This window comes from Crotalus tigris, unplaced genomic scaffold (genome assembly GCF_016545835.1).
Source record: "Crotalus tigris isolate CLP2741 ecotype Arizona unplaced genomic scaffold, ASM1654583v1 scf7180000020906.486998, whole genome shotgun sequence".
NCBI classification, from domain to species: Eukaryota; Metazoa; Chordata; class Lepidosauria; order Squamata; family Viperidae; genus Crotalus; species Crotalus tigris.
In genome coordinates, this window is record NW_024098248.1 from 345,978 (window position 1) to 358,710 (window position 12,733).

The 12,733-nt window shown below is 43.5% G+C and overlaps 1 protein-coding gene across 3 annotated transcripts in view; it reads right to left on the minus strand.

Moving 5' to 3' along the window:
* Positions 1-2,027, minus strand: part of LOC120319629 (xin actin-binding repeat-containing protein 1-like) — a 36,881-nt gene extending 34,854 nt beyond the window's left edge. For 2 of the 3 annotated variants that reach the window (XM_039368701.1, XM_039368700.1), the window contains exon 1: positions 1,702-2,020. The gene's annotated coding sequence lies outside the window, so the exon portion shown is untranslated. Of the gene's footprint in view, positions 1-1,701 lie in introns of all 3 variants that reach the window. The other variant, XM_039368703.1, reaches the window with a different exon arrangement.
* Between the last annotated feature and the right edge of the window lie 10,706 nt (positions 2,028-12,733).

Genomic DNA, 12,733 nt, shown 5'->3' on the forward strand with positions numbered 1-12,733 from the left:
TCTGCATTGACGTATTGCCATGAATATGTGAAATGGGTATATTCCAACAATCCTCTGCCTAACCAACTTGGTCTGACTGAGAGAGCGGCTGGAATGAGCAACTAAAGTCCAGTTGCCAGGCTCAGCTTACAGATAGTTCAGGAAAAGTTCATCCATGCAAGCAGTCAGACACTGAAGACTGTCCTCATGTATAAGAGGTCTCTTGGCTATGTAGGGTCAGTTACTTATTTTTTTTAACTGAGATCCCACAGGGTTATGGGGGTGGGGGGAAATGGAGAAAGAACTGCTATGTATGATGCCTGGAGCTCAAATCTGAAATTAGGATACAAGCAGTCCTTGATTTACAATCATTTGTATAGTAACCATTCGAAGGATGGAAATTAATTCTTCTAATCAAAGACTAATCAAGGAAACTAATCAAGGAGAGAAGCAACCTGGACTGAGGGAGAAACTTCCTAACAGTTAGAATAATTAACAACCTGCCTCCAGAAGCAGTGAATGCTCCAATACTGGAGGTTTTTAAGAAGAGACTGGACAGCCATTTGTCCGAAATGGTATAGGGTTTCCTGCCTGAGCAGGGGGTTGGACTAGAAGACCTCCAGGGTCCCTTCCACCTCTGTTCTGAATTTGAATTTGAAAGTTAGCAAATGTACTGAAAAAAGTGAGTTATGAACAGTCCTCGCAGTTACAACCCTAGCAGAATTCCAAAAATCACAAGATTAAAATTCAGATGGTTGGCAACATATATCTATGTGATCCCTGTTTATGATCTACCCAATTTGCTCCTGACAAGCGGAGTGAAATGGGGGAAGGCAGATTTTTTTTAATGGTTGCATAGTTCAGTTAACAATTGCAGTGATTCACTTAACAACCAAGGCAAAAAAAGGTTGTAAATTAGGATATTGACTCACTTTGCAACCACCTTATTTAGCAACGAAAATACCAGTCCCAATTGTGATCGTAAGTTGAGAACCACCTGTCCACAACTCACAATCAATTCACACCAATTGCTTCAAAGCCATAATAGATCTTTTAACATCTGGATGGCAAAGCTGGGTTACAGCCAGGAAGCGAGTTGAGCTATTCATTGGGGCTAAAGGATATTTCGTGCCTGTCCATCCAATCCTCATTATAGTTCAACAATTGGAGGACTGAATATATTAAACCAGGTTTACAAAGTGAGATTTTCAGCCATCCACAACTCTGGCTTTGATATGGCTAAGCAAGCATACAGTTAAATACAGGTAGTCCTCAGCTTACAACGGTTCGTTTAGTGATCATTCAAAGTTGGAACAGCACTGAAAATGTGACTTCGGACCCTTTTTCATAGTTACAACCTTTGCGGCATCCCTATGGTCACATAATCAAAATTCAGATGCCTGGCAAGTGGTTCATATTTATGACCTTTACTGAGTCCCCGGGTCACGTGATCTCCTTTTACGACCTTCTGACCAGCAAAGTCAATGGGGGAAGCCAGATTCACTGAACAACTAGGTTACTAAGTGATCCACTTAACAGTTGTGGCAAGAAAAGTCGTAAAATGGAGGAAAAGCTAACTTAACAAATGAGAGATTTTAGACTCCGTTGAGGTCGTAAGTCAAGGACTACCTGTACTAAGAGGGTTTTTTTTTTTTTTTTTTTGCAAGATCTGGCTCCAATTCAACCACCCTTTCCATCATCACACCCTGAAAATTGACTTACAGAGGGAACCCAGAAATCTGGAACGAAGTCGCTTAGTCCCAAATCCCAATCTCGGTCTTCTCGTTCTCAGGGTCTCTCTAAAAAGAAAACCTGCTCCGCTCTTCTGTATCTTCAGCCTGGCTCAAATCTCTTGCTGGCCACTTGCAAGGGGATTATATCTGGGAGCTCTGAGCTATGTTGGGAAGATGAAAAATGTGGTCTATTTTTAGAGGATAGCCAAGTTGCTATTTCACCCGGCTGAGTCAATCACAGCTCCTTGTAACCTTGGTGGGAAAAGGCGAAGATATTTCGGAGATACCAGGAGCAGAAGCCCACCCAGGAAGCTTGCAGTGCCCAGAAAATTAAGTCATATGAAAGCCCCATATGGAAAGAGGCCAAATTTCAAAGTAGTCATTCAGGGGAAAGAGACCTGAGTCACTTGCGAAGGTTTCAGGGTCATGATGACACACCATGGTTGTCAGATGACGTTGCTGTGATGTGGTCCGAAGCTAATAATGGGTCTGTCTCCTATTCCATGAAAATCCTTGGGCTTCTTCCAATTCATCCCATTGACACACAACGCTGAATGGTGGACCTATCGTATTTGTATTCATACTTTTCTATTTCTGTCTATCTAAATCTACTCATCTTCTTACATTTCTCTCTAAACTAGTCAGTTTCTCTCTTGCACATGCCATTAAGTCACTTGTGACTTGAGATTGCGGCTTCCAGTAAGCTGAGGGCATATACTGGTCCTGTATCTCTTCTTTTTAATACAAAAGAGGGGACTTCAAATTTGGCCCTTTTATGACTTGTGGACTTCAACTCCCAGAATTCCTCAGCCAACATGCCTGGCTGAGGAGTTCTGGGAGTTGAAGTCCACAAGTCATAAAAGGGCCAAGTTTGAAGAACCCTGATATTTATTTATTCATTTATTTATTTATGAGACTTATATACCGCTTTAAGTGCAAGCACTCTCTAAGTGGTGTACACCAGTAAGCAATGTGTATATATATATATATATATATATATATATATATATATATATATATATATATATATATGTGTTTTCTGAGGTTTTCGCGGGTATTTGTATGTAGGTCTTTGGTTGTTCGGGTTTTCTCCCACGTAAAATTGGAAGTGTCTTGGCGACGTTTCGACGAAGTCCCATTCGTCATCTTCAGGCTGGTGCTTTCAGCTTCGTGCCTCGAGCAGCAGTGTGTGGTCTTGGCTGTTTCTTCCTTTTAACTGCCAGTGGAGGTATGAACTGATTGGGTGGGAGCTTGGCTGTGTTCTGATTGGGTGGAGGTGTGTTCTGATTGGTTAGGGGCTTGGCTGTGCTCTGATTGGCTGGGGGGTTGGCTGTGCTCTGATTGGCTGGGGGGTTGGCTGTGCTCTGATTGGCTGTGTCTGTTTGGTTGTGCTCAGGTTAGTCTGAGTTGCAGAGGGATTCAAGATTTTGGGCTGCCCTGCCATTCCTTGGCTTCGCGTTCGTGGTCGTGCTTCCTCTTCATGGAGGGTGTCAGTTTGCTTCATGTATGGATTGGGGGGGTTTAAAGTGGCTAATGATGCAGCTGTGGTCTGGCTTCTGGTTTGTGGTCGTGCCTCATAGTCAGTGTGGCTTTGGGTTTGTTTTTTGCGTGGATGTTTGGTGGTGACATCCTGTGTGGTTTTTGTGAGTGTGGGTCTGGTATCATTTTTTGTGTTAGGGAGTCGTTTGTCAATGAGGGCGGGTTTCCAAATGGCTGGTAGGCGGGAGGTATCATCTCGCTTGTTCATGCTGTGTGGGCGTTTTTCTATCTCGATGGCTTCTCTGATTATTCTGTTATTAAAATGTTCACTTTTGGCAATGGTTCTGGTATTTTTAATATGCAGAATCCATCACCTCACACGTAAAAAACTCATTCCAGTTTATAGAGATCATAAAGAAACAAAACTTACAGCCCAGCGACCTACTAGTGAGCTTCGATGTCATATCCCTCTTCACCCAAGTGCCTATCAAAGAAGCCTTGACAGCTATCCAAAACAAATATAACCCCCCCAAACACATCTTAGATCTGACCAACCACTGCCTATCCAACACATACTTCATCTATAATGGACAAAAATACAAACAAACAGAAGGAGCACCCATGGGATCACCCCTCTCACCTGTCATTGCCAACCTCTACATGGAACACTTTGAAACCCAAGCTCTAGAAAAATCGGATCACAAACCCAAACTCTGGCTCAGATACGTAGACGACACCTTCATAATCTGGCCACATGGGAAAGAAAAACTGGACAACTTCCTCACACACCTCAACAGCCTACACCCCAAAATACAGTTCACCATGGAAACAGAAGCTAACAACCAACTTCCCTTCCTGGATGTCTTAGTCTACAAGAAATCCAATGGCTCCCTAGGACACACCATCTACCAGAAGAAAACACACACAAACCGCTATCTGCACGCTCTCTCACACCACCACCCAGCACAGATCAACTCTGTAGCCAAGACACTCATCTCCAGAACAAAACGCTTAGCTGACGAACAACACCTAAAACCTGAACTACACACTCTCACCAATGTACTAACATCCAATGGATTCCATAGAAATAAGATTACAAACCTAATCCAAAAAGAAACCCCCATTAAAATCCAAGACAAAGAACAAGAAAACGGCAAAGCCATCCTCCCATACATAAAAGGCATCACAGACAGAATCAGTAAGATCCTCCATAAACACAACATCAAAACAGCATTCTGCACAAACAGAAAAATATCCACCATCCTTAGAAACCCCAAAGATAAAATTGAATTAGAAAATCAAGGAGTATACGAAATCCCATGCACCACTTGTCCCACCACATACATCGGACAAACCAACAGAAGAATAAGTGCACGCATTGAAGAACATAAGAACTCAGTCAAAAAAGAGGAACCAACATCTTCCCTGGTCCAACACCTTAAAGCTACAGGACATGAAATTGACTTTAAAAATACCAGAACCATTGCCAAAAGTGAACATTTTAATAACAGAATAATCAGAGAAGCCATCGAGATAGAAAAACGCCCACACAGCATGAACAAGCGAGATGATACCTCCCGCCTACCAGCCATTTGGAAACCCGCCCTCATTGACAAACGACTCCCTAACACAAAAAATGATACCAGACCCACACTCACAAAAACCACACAGGATGTCACCACCAAACATCCACGCAAAAAACAAACCCAAAGCCACACTGACTATGAGGCACGACCACAAACCAGAAGCCAGACCACAGCTGCATCATTAGCCACTTTAAACCCCCCCAATCCATACATGAAGCAAACTGACACCCTCCATGAAGAGGAAGCACGACCACGAACGCGAAGCCAAGGAATGGCAGGGCAGCCCAAAATCTTGAATCCCTCTGCAACTCAGACTAACCTGAGCACAACCAAACAGAACACTCCCCCAGCCAATCAGAGCACAGCCAACCCCCCAGCCAATCAGAGCACAGCCAAGCCCCTAACCAATCAGAACACACCTCCACCCAATCAGAACACAGCCAAGCTCCCACCCAATCAGTTCATACCTCCACTGGCAGTTAAAAGGAAGAAACAGCCAAGACCACACACTGCTGCTCGAGGCACGAAGCTGAAAGCACCAGCCTGAAGATGACGAATGGGACTTCGTCGAAACGTCGCCAAGACACTTCCAATTTTACGTGGGAGAAAACCCGAACAACCAAAGACCTACATATATATATATATATATATATTTACATTGCCCCCAACAATCTGGGTCCTCATTTTACCTACCCCGGAAGGATGGAAGGCTGAGTCAACCTTGAGCCGGTGAGATTTGAACCGCTGACCTGCTGAACACAGTCAGCTAAAGTGGCCTGCAGTACTGCACTCTAACTGCTGTGCCACCTCGGCTCTTAAATAATATAAATGATGCTGCACTTCAATGGTTAGAAGACTTAGACATTAGTATTTGATCTATGTCCATTGAAGTTAGGAGTGCTAGTCCATGTATGATGTACTGTATGCTAATTAAATAAATACATTTATGGCCTTTCTTGATACAGTTATTAAGTGAATCACTGCAGTTGTTAAATCAGTAACAAGGTTGTTAAGTGAATCTGAGTTCCCCATTGACTTAGCTTGGCAGAAGGAGCTAGGATTAGGGTTAGAGTTACAAATATTCATAAATATGAACCAGTTGTCAAGCATCTGAATTTTGATCATGTGACCACAGGGATACTACAATGGTTCTAAGTGTGGAAAAAGTCGTGTCACTTTCAGTGCCATTGTAACTTCAAACAGTCACTAAATGAACTATTATAAGTCAAGGACTACCTTGACTTATAAGGTTGTTAAATAGACACTGCAAGGATCAAGTGAACACCATTTGTTAAACAATTACATTATTCCCAATGGGCATTTTTTGCTGGACCCTGAAAATCTGGAAACTGGCAAAAAAATAGAATGCTATAAATCAGGGATGTCAAACTGCCGGCCCGTGGGCCAGTTCCATCATACTGGAGCCACGCCCACCCCATTACTGGCAATGGCAAAAAAGCTCCGATACGTTGCATGATGTCACGTGACGTCACAAGTTTGACATGCCTGCTATAAATGGTCATAAATCTGAGCCACTTGCCAAGCACATAAATATAATCATGTGACCACAAGGGGGGGAATGCAGCTGTCATAACTTCTAAATCGCTTCATAAATCGCGATGGGGGAGGGGGTCCATTGTAACTTTACAAAGGACAGGTCATTAAGCGAGGACTACCTGTTTTCAAGCCACAACAAGCAAAGAGCAGTTGGATGTTTAATCTGATTTAATAAATGGGTTGTTAGTCCTTCATTCAAGTAAACTGGAGCAGGGCTTTTCAACCTTTTCACCCATTGTGCCACTTTTAGGATATGGCAACATCCGAGTACCACCAGTCGCCTAGCAAGGGGTCAAAAACTTGATGACCAAAAAAAAAAAAAAGGAAAAAAGTGATAAAGTACAGATAGTCCTCGACTTACAACAGTTCGCTTAGTGACTGTTCGAAGTTACACTGGCACTGAAAAAAGTGCCCCCCAAGCCACAGCCGAGCAAGACAGCGCCCGGCGGTGCTCTTCCTCCTGTCTGAGGTTTCCATTGTTCTGAGCATTTCTGTTGAGGATTGGTAGCGGGGGTGGGGTGGGGGTTGGTTTTTATTCCCCCCGTCTGCTGGATGGTTGCAGCAGGTTTGGTCACCTCACATGATCCTGGGACACTGTGACTGTCATAAATATGAATCAGTTGCCAAGCATCTGAATGTAAATCACAAGACCCTGGAGATACTGCAACATTCCAGCTGATTAGCGCTTCTTCTGGGCTCAGCAGAAGCGCCAGGATCAATGCCGAGCTCCACCTGGAGCCTGGCACTGATCCTGGCGCTTCCATTGACCCCTGACAGCCCCGAAGAAGCTCCGATCAGCTGGAAAGCAGCACTGATCCTGGGAGTCCCGTTGAGCCCTGACAGCCCTGCAGCTCCAGCTGTCTCTCGCTCAGGCTTGTGCAGTGCTGCCACTGGTTCAGCTCATTCCCTTCCCCCGCTACCACTTTTCTAGAATGGTTGCGTACCACCTGCCAGGTGCCAATGTACCACAGGTGGTACCCGTACCACTGGTTGAGAAGCCCTGAACTAGAAGAAAGAAATGCATGTGGTTGTCTGAGCTTGCTTCTCTTTTATTGCAGATGTTTTATTAACAAGGTAGGTTACATCATCAGTGCACGGGGAAGTGAAGTTTGATAGCTCTTTATATATAGTAACTTTGTCCTACCATCTTACAGGGGATATGAATTCTTCCTTGTCACACACCTATGGACTAGATAAGCACCAACAGAAGTGAATCCCTGAAGCACAAGGTTGAACTGTGGGGTTCTTGGTGCTCTTTGAGCTTGGTTGTTTTCTTGCAGATGTTTCATGACCCAACTACGTATCATCATCAGTGCTAGAAGAGATTGAAGTTTGCTCTCTGTTCACATATATGTGGTTTGCTCTGTTGGTTGGAGTATGTTTTTTTTTTCTTGGTGGTTCCAGTAAGCTGTTGCTTACTGTTAGCTTGTTTGTCTGAATTGGTAGTAGTTCCTTGCTTGGGGTATTGTTTTCTGCTTGATTGTTGGCCTAGTGCAGGGATAAGCAACCTTGGCTCTTTGATGACTCGTGGACTTCAACTCCCAGAATTCCTGAGCCAGCCATGCTGAGAAGAAATAGAGAGGTTTCCAAGCTGAGCCATGCTGGCTCGGGAATTCTGGGAGTTGAAGTCCACCAGTCATAAGCTGGCCTACCCCTGGCCTAGTGTTAACTTAGTGCTGATCTATGCTTATCTGGGTGTCGATTGCTGGCAAGCTTTCCTTTTTAGCTCTTTTATTGTCTCCTTTGGATGGGGTGAGGATGTTGTTTATTTCTATGCCTGTTGATGGCTGATTTGTCTGAGTGTCAGGCTTCAGGAATTCTCACAGAAACAATCAAACAATAAACAGCAGCCTATTCAAGGACCCATCAATGGCTGAAAGGGCAAACCATTTGTATATATAAAAAAGAGAGCAAATCCGATCTACCTAGTTGGATAAATGAAACATCTGCAAGAAAACAAACAAGCTCAGAGAGCACCCAGGACTCCAGATAAGCAGGAAGGAGTTGAGGATAAACAGGAGCAATCAAGGAAGAAATAACATTCCAATTAATTTTCTCTTCCTCCAGCAGTGTCCTTGACACCAAAACCACCACAGTTTTTAAAGAGAAAGAAAACATCATCCCAGGGACCAAGACTTAATCATTAACTCACAGTTGTTGACTTCTAATGCGGGATAAGCCAAAGTGAGTTTTGTGGATGGTGCTGCTCTGTTGATTCTTTTGCACGGGGCCAACTAGAGGTAAGAGAATGACAACATTAGAGGAATATTTTGGCAAGTGGCGAAGGATGGTGAGCTTTCAGTCATGAAGGTACTGGTTCAAGTTTTAACAGAATAACTGAGTTGGAAGGGACCTTGGAGGTCTTCTAGCCCAACCCCGATCAGGCAGGAAAACCTATACCAGGGGTAGGCCACCTTGGCTCTTTTATGACTCGTGAACTTCAACTCCCAGAATTCCTGAGCCAGCCATGCTGAGGAAAAAGGGAGAGGTTTCCATGCTGAGCCATGGTGGCTCAGGAATTCTGGGAGTTGAAGTCCACGAGTCATAAAAGAGCCAAGGTTGCCTACCCCTATACCATTTTAGATAAATGATTGTCCAGTCTAAAAAACTTCCAATGTTGGAGCACCCACAACTTCTGGAGGCAAGCTATTCTATTGATTAGTTGTTCCCTCAGTCAGGAAGTTTCTCCTTAGTTCCAGGTTGCTTCTCTCCTTGATTAGTTTTCATCCATTGCTTCTTGTCCTGCCTTCAAGTGCTTTGGAGAATAGCTTGACTCCTCCTTCTTTGGGGCAGCCCCTCAGATACTGCAACACTGCTGTTACGTCATCCCTAGTCCTTCTTTTCACTAGACTAGACCTATTCAATGCCTGTTACATTTTTGCCTCCAGTCCCCTACTCATCATTGTGGCTTTATTTATTTTTAATATTTTTTTTAAAAAACAAAGTTTTGTAAAAACAAAGCAAGATGAGCAAATTTTGCAAGTCAAAGAGTCCCAACAGAGAAGAGCAACAAAGATAATTAGGGGACTGGAGGTTAAAACATATGAGGAACGGCTGCTGGAATTGGGTATGTCTAGTTTAATGAAGAGAAGGGTGAGGGGGGACATGATAGCAGTATTCCAATATCTCAGGGGCTGCCTCAAAGAAGAAGGAGTCAAGCTATTCTCCAAAGCGCCTGAAGGCAGGACAAGAAGCAACGGATGGAAACTAATCAAGGAGAGAAGCAACCTGCAATTAAGAAGAAATTTCCTGACTGAACAATTAACCAGTGGAACAACCTGCCTCCAGAAGCGGTGAATGCTCCAACACTGGAGGTTTTTAAGAAGAGACTAGACAGCCATTTGTCCAAAATGGTATAGGGTTTTCTGCCTGAGCAGGGGGTTGGACTAGAAGATCTCCAAGGTCCCTTCCAACTTTATCATCATGATAATCATCATCATTGTTATTATTATTATTATTATTTCTGGGAGTTTGAGTCCATACATTTGGGAGTTGCCAAGACTGAGAAATATTTGTCTGATCTATATTTTGACTCTTCCATGGTACTTTCAACAGTGAAGGGATCCTTGAAACAGGGTGTACAGGAAAGCCGAAACGTATAACCCCAATTGAGTCCAAAATTTCTGCTGCTAGGCAGGACAGCTGTTAAGTAAATATTGCCCCATCTTACGACTTCTTTTTGTCACACTTGTTAAGTGAACCACTGCAACTGTTAAATTAGTAATACAGTTTTTAAGGGAATCTGGCTTTTTTACTGATCCTGCATGTCCGAAGGTCACAAATGGTGATCACATGACCCCAGGACACTGCAACCATCATAAATATGAGTTAGTTGCCAAGCATCTGAATTCTGATCACATGACATGGGAATGTTGCAATGGTTGTAAGTGTGAAAAATGGTCATAAATAGCTTTTTCAGGTGATTATAACTCCAGACGGTCATTAAACAAATTGTCGTTGAGAACTAACTGTATAATGCAACAATTGGTCTGTTAGGCTAGATCTGAGTTCCTGTCTCAGCTGAAGTACAGTGTAGGAACAACTTCAAGAATTCCACATCTTCATAAACAATCTAGATGAGGGGATAGAAGGGGAACTCATCAAATTTGCAGACAACATCAAACTGCCAGGAATAGCCAACAACCCAGAGGATAGGCTCAAGACACAGAAGGATTTCAACAAACTTGAACACTGGGTCCTACTACATGGAGGGAAGTATGTAGTGGGGTGCCCCAGGGCTCTGTTCTGGGCCCAGTGCTCTTCAACATCTTCATCAATAATTTGGACGAGAGGATAGATGGGGAACTCATCAAATTTGCAGATGACACCAAACTGGCAGGAATAGCCAACACTCCCGAAGACAGGCTTAGGATACAGGAGGATCTGGACAGACTTGAACACTGGGCGCTATCTAACAAAATGAAATTCAATAGTGAAAAAAGTAAGGTTCTACAGTTAGGCAAGAAAAATCAAATGTACGGGTATAGTATACGGGGTACCTTGCTCAATAGTTGTAACTGTGAGAGGGACCTCGGAGTCCTAGTGGACAATCACTTAAATATGAGCCAGCAGTGTGCTGCAACTGCCAAAAAAGCCAACACAGTGCTAGGCTGCATTAACAGAGGGCTAGAATCAAGATCACGTGGAGTATTAATACCACTTTACAATGCCTTGGTAAGGCCACACTTGGAATATTGCATCCAGTTTTGGTCATCACGATGTAAAAAAGATGTTGAGACTCTAGAAAGAGTGCAGAGAAGAGCAACAAAGATGATCAGGGGACTGGAGGCTAAAACATATGAGGAACGGTTGCTGGAATTGGGTATGTCTAGTTTAATGAAGAGAAGGACGAGGGGGGACATGATAGCAGTATTCCAATATCTTAGGGGCTGCCCCAAAGAAGAGGGAGTCAAGCTATTCTCCAAAGTGCCTGAAGGCAGGACAAGAAGCAACAGATGGAAACTAATTAAGGAGAGAAGCAACCTGGAACTAAGGAGAAACTTCCTGACTGTTAGAACAATTAACCAGTGGAACAACCTGCCTCTAGAAGCGGTGAATGCTCCAACACTGGAAGTTTTTAAGGACAGCCATTTGTCTGAAATGGTGTAGGGTTTCCTGCCTGAGCAGGGGGTTGGACTCGATGACCTCCAAGGTCCCTTCCAACTTTATTATTGTTGTTGTTGTTGTTATTATTATTATTATTATCTAACAAAATGAAATTCAGTGGTGAGAAAAGTAAGGTCCTGCCCTTAGGCAGAAAAACCAAATGCTCAGTTGTAGAATAGGTGGTACTCAGCTCAACAGTAGTAACCGTGAGAGGGATCTAGGTGACCATTACTTAAGTATGAGCCAGCAATGTGCTGCAGCTGCCAAAAAGGCCAGTGCAATTATAGGCTGCATCAACAGAGTACCACTTTATATTGCATTAGTGAAGTCACACTTGGAATACTGCATTTCTGGAAATCATAATACAAAAAAGACGCTGAGGGCCTAAAAAGAGTACAGAGAAGAGAAACAAAGAGGATAAAGTTTAGGAGGTTAAAACATAGGATGTCTAGCCTAGCAAAGAGAAAGTTTAGGGGTCACATGATATCTGTCTTCTGATTCTTAAGGGGCTATTGTAGAGAAGAGGGGGGTCGACTTATTCCCTAAAGCATTTGAAGGCAGGAAAAGAGGCAATGGGTGGAAGCTCATTAAAGAGAGAAGCAACCTGGAACTAAGAAGAAATTTCCTGAAAGTGAGAACAATCAATCAGTGGAACAGATTGCTCCTAGAGTAGCGGGTGTTCCATCACTGGAGCTTTTCAAAAAAAGATTGAACAGTCATGTCTCTAGGATGTTAAAAGATTTTCTGCCTTGGGAAGAGGGTTGGAGTAGAACAGTGATGGCGAACCTTTTAGAGACCGAGTGCCCAAACTGCATCCCAAAACCCACTTATGCATCGTCAGGTGCCGAGTGGGTGTGGCCCATTGGGTGGGTGTGGCCATTGGATGGGTGTGGCTGCGATGGTAACAGCAGACTGGGTGGGACTAAAAAGTTCAATCAATCAATTCCAACTTTGCAAGATCTTTTTTGTTCCCGCGAGAACTTGAAATTGACTGATTGATTGAACCTTTTTTTTTTGTACACGGCAGCAGAGACCTAAAGCGAAAAGGTTTTATAAAACCTAGGACTGAGGCGACGGTGCGCGTGCCCACAGAGAGGGCTCTGAGTGCCATCTCTGGCACCCGTGCCATAGGTTTGCCACCGCTGGAGTAGAAAACCTTAAAGGTCCCATTCCAGCACTATGATTCTATTACTCTAATTCTGAAATGAAGACATCTGCAGCTTCTTGGAAGAAAGGGTGGATGTTAATTTAAAAGAGAAAAAAGACGCAGAACATTGGATTCATACAACACAC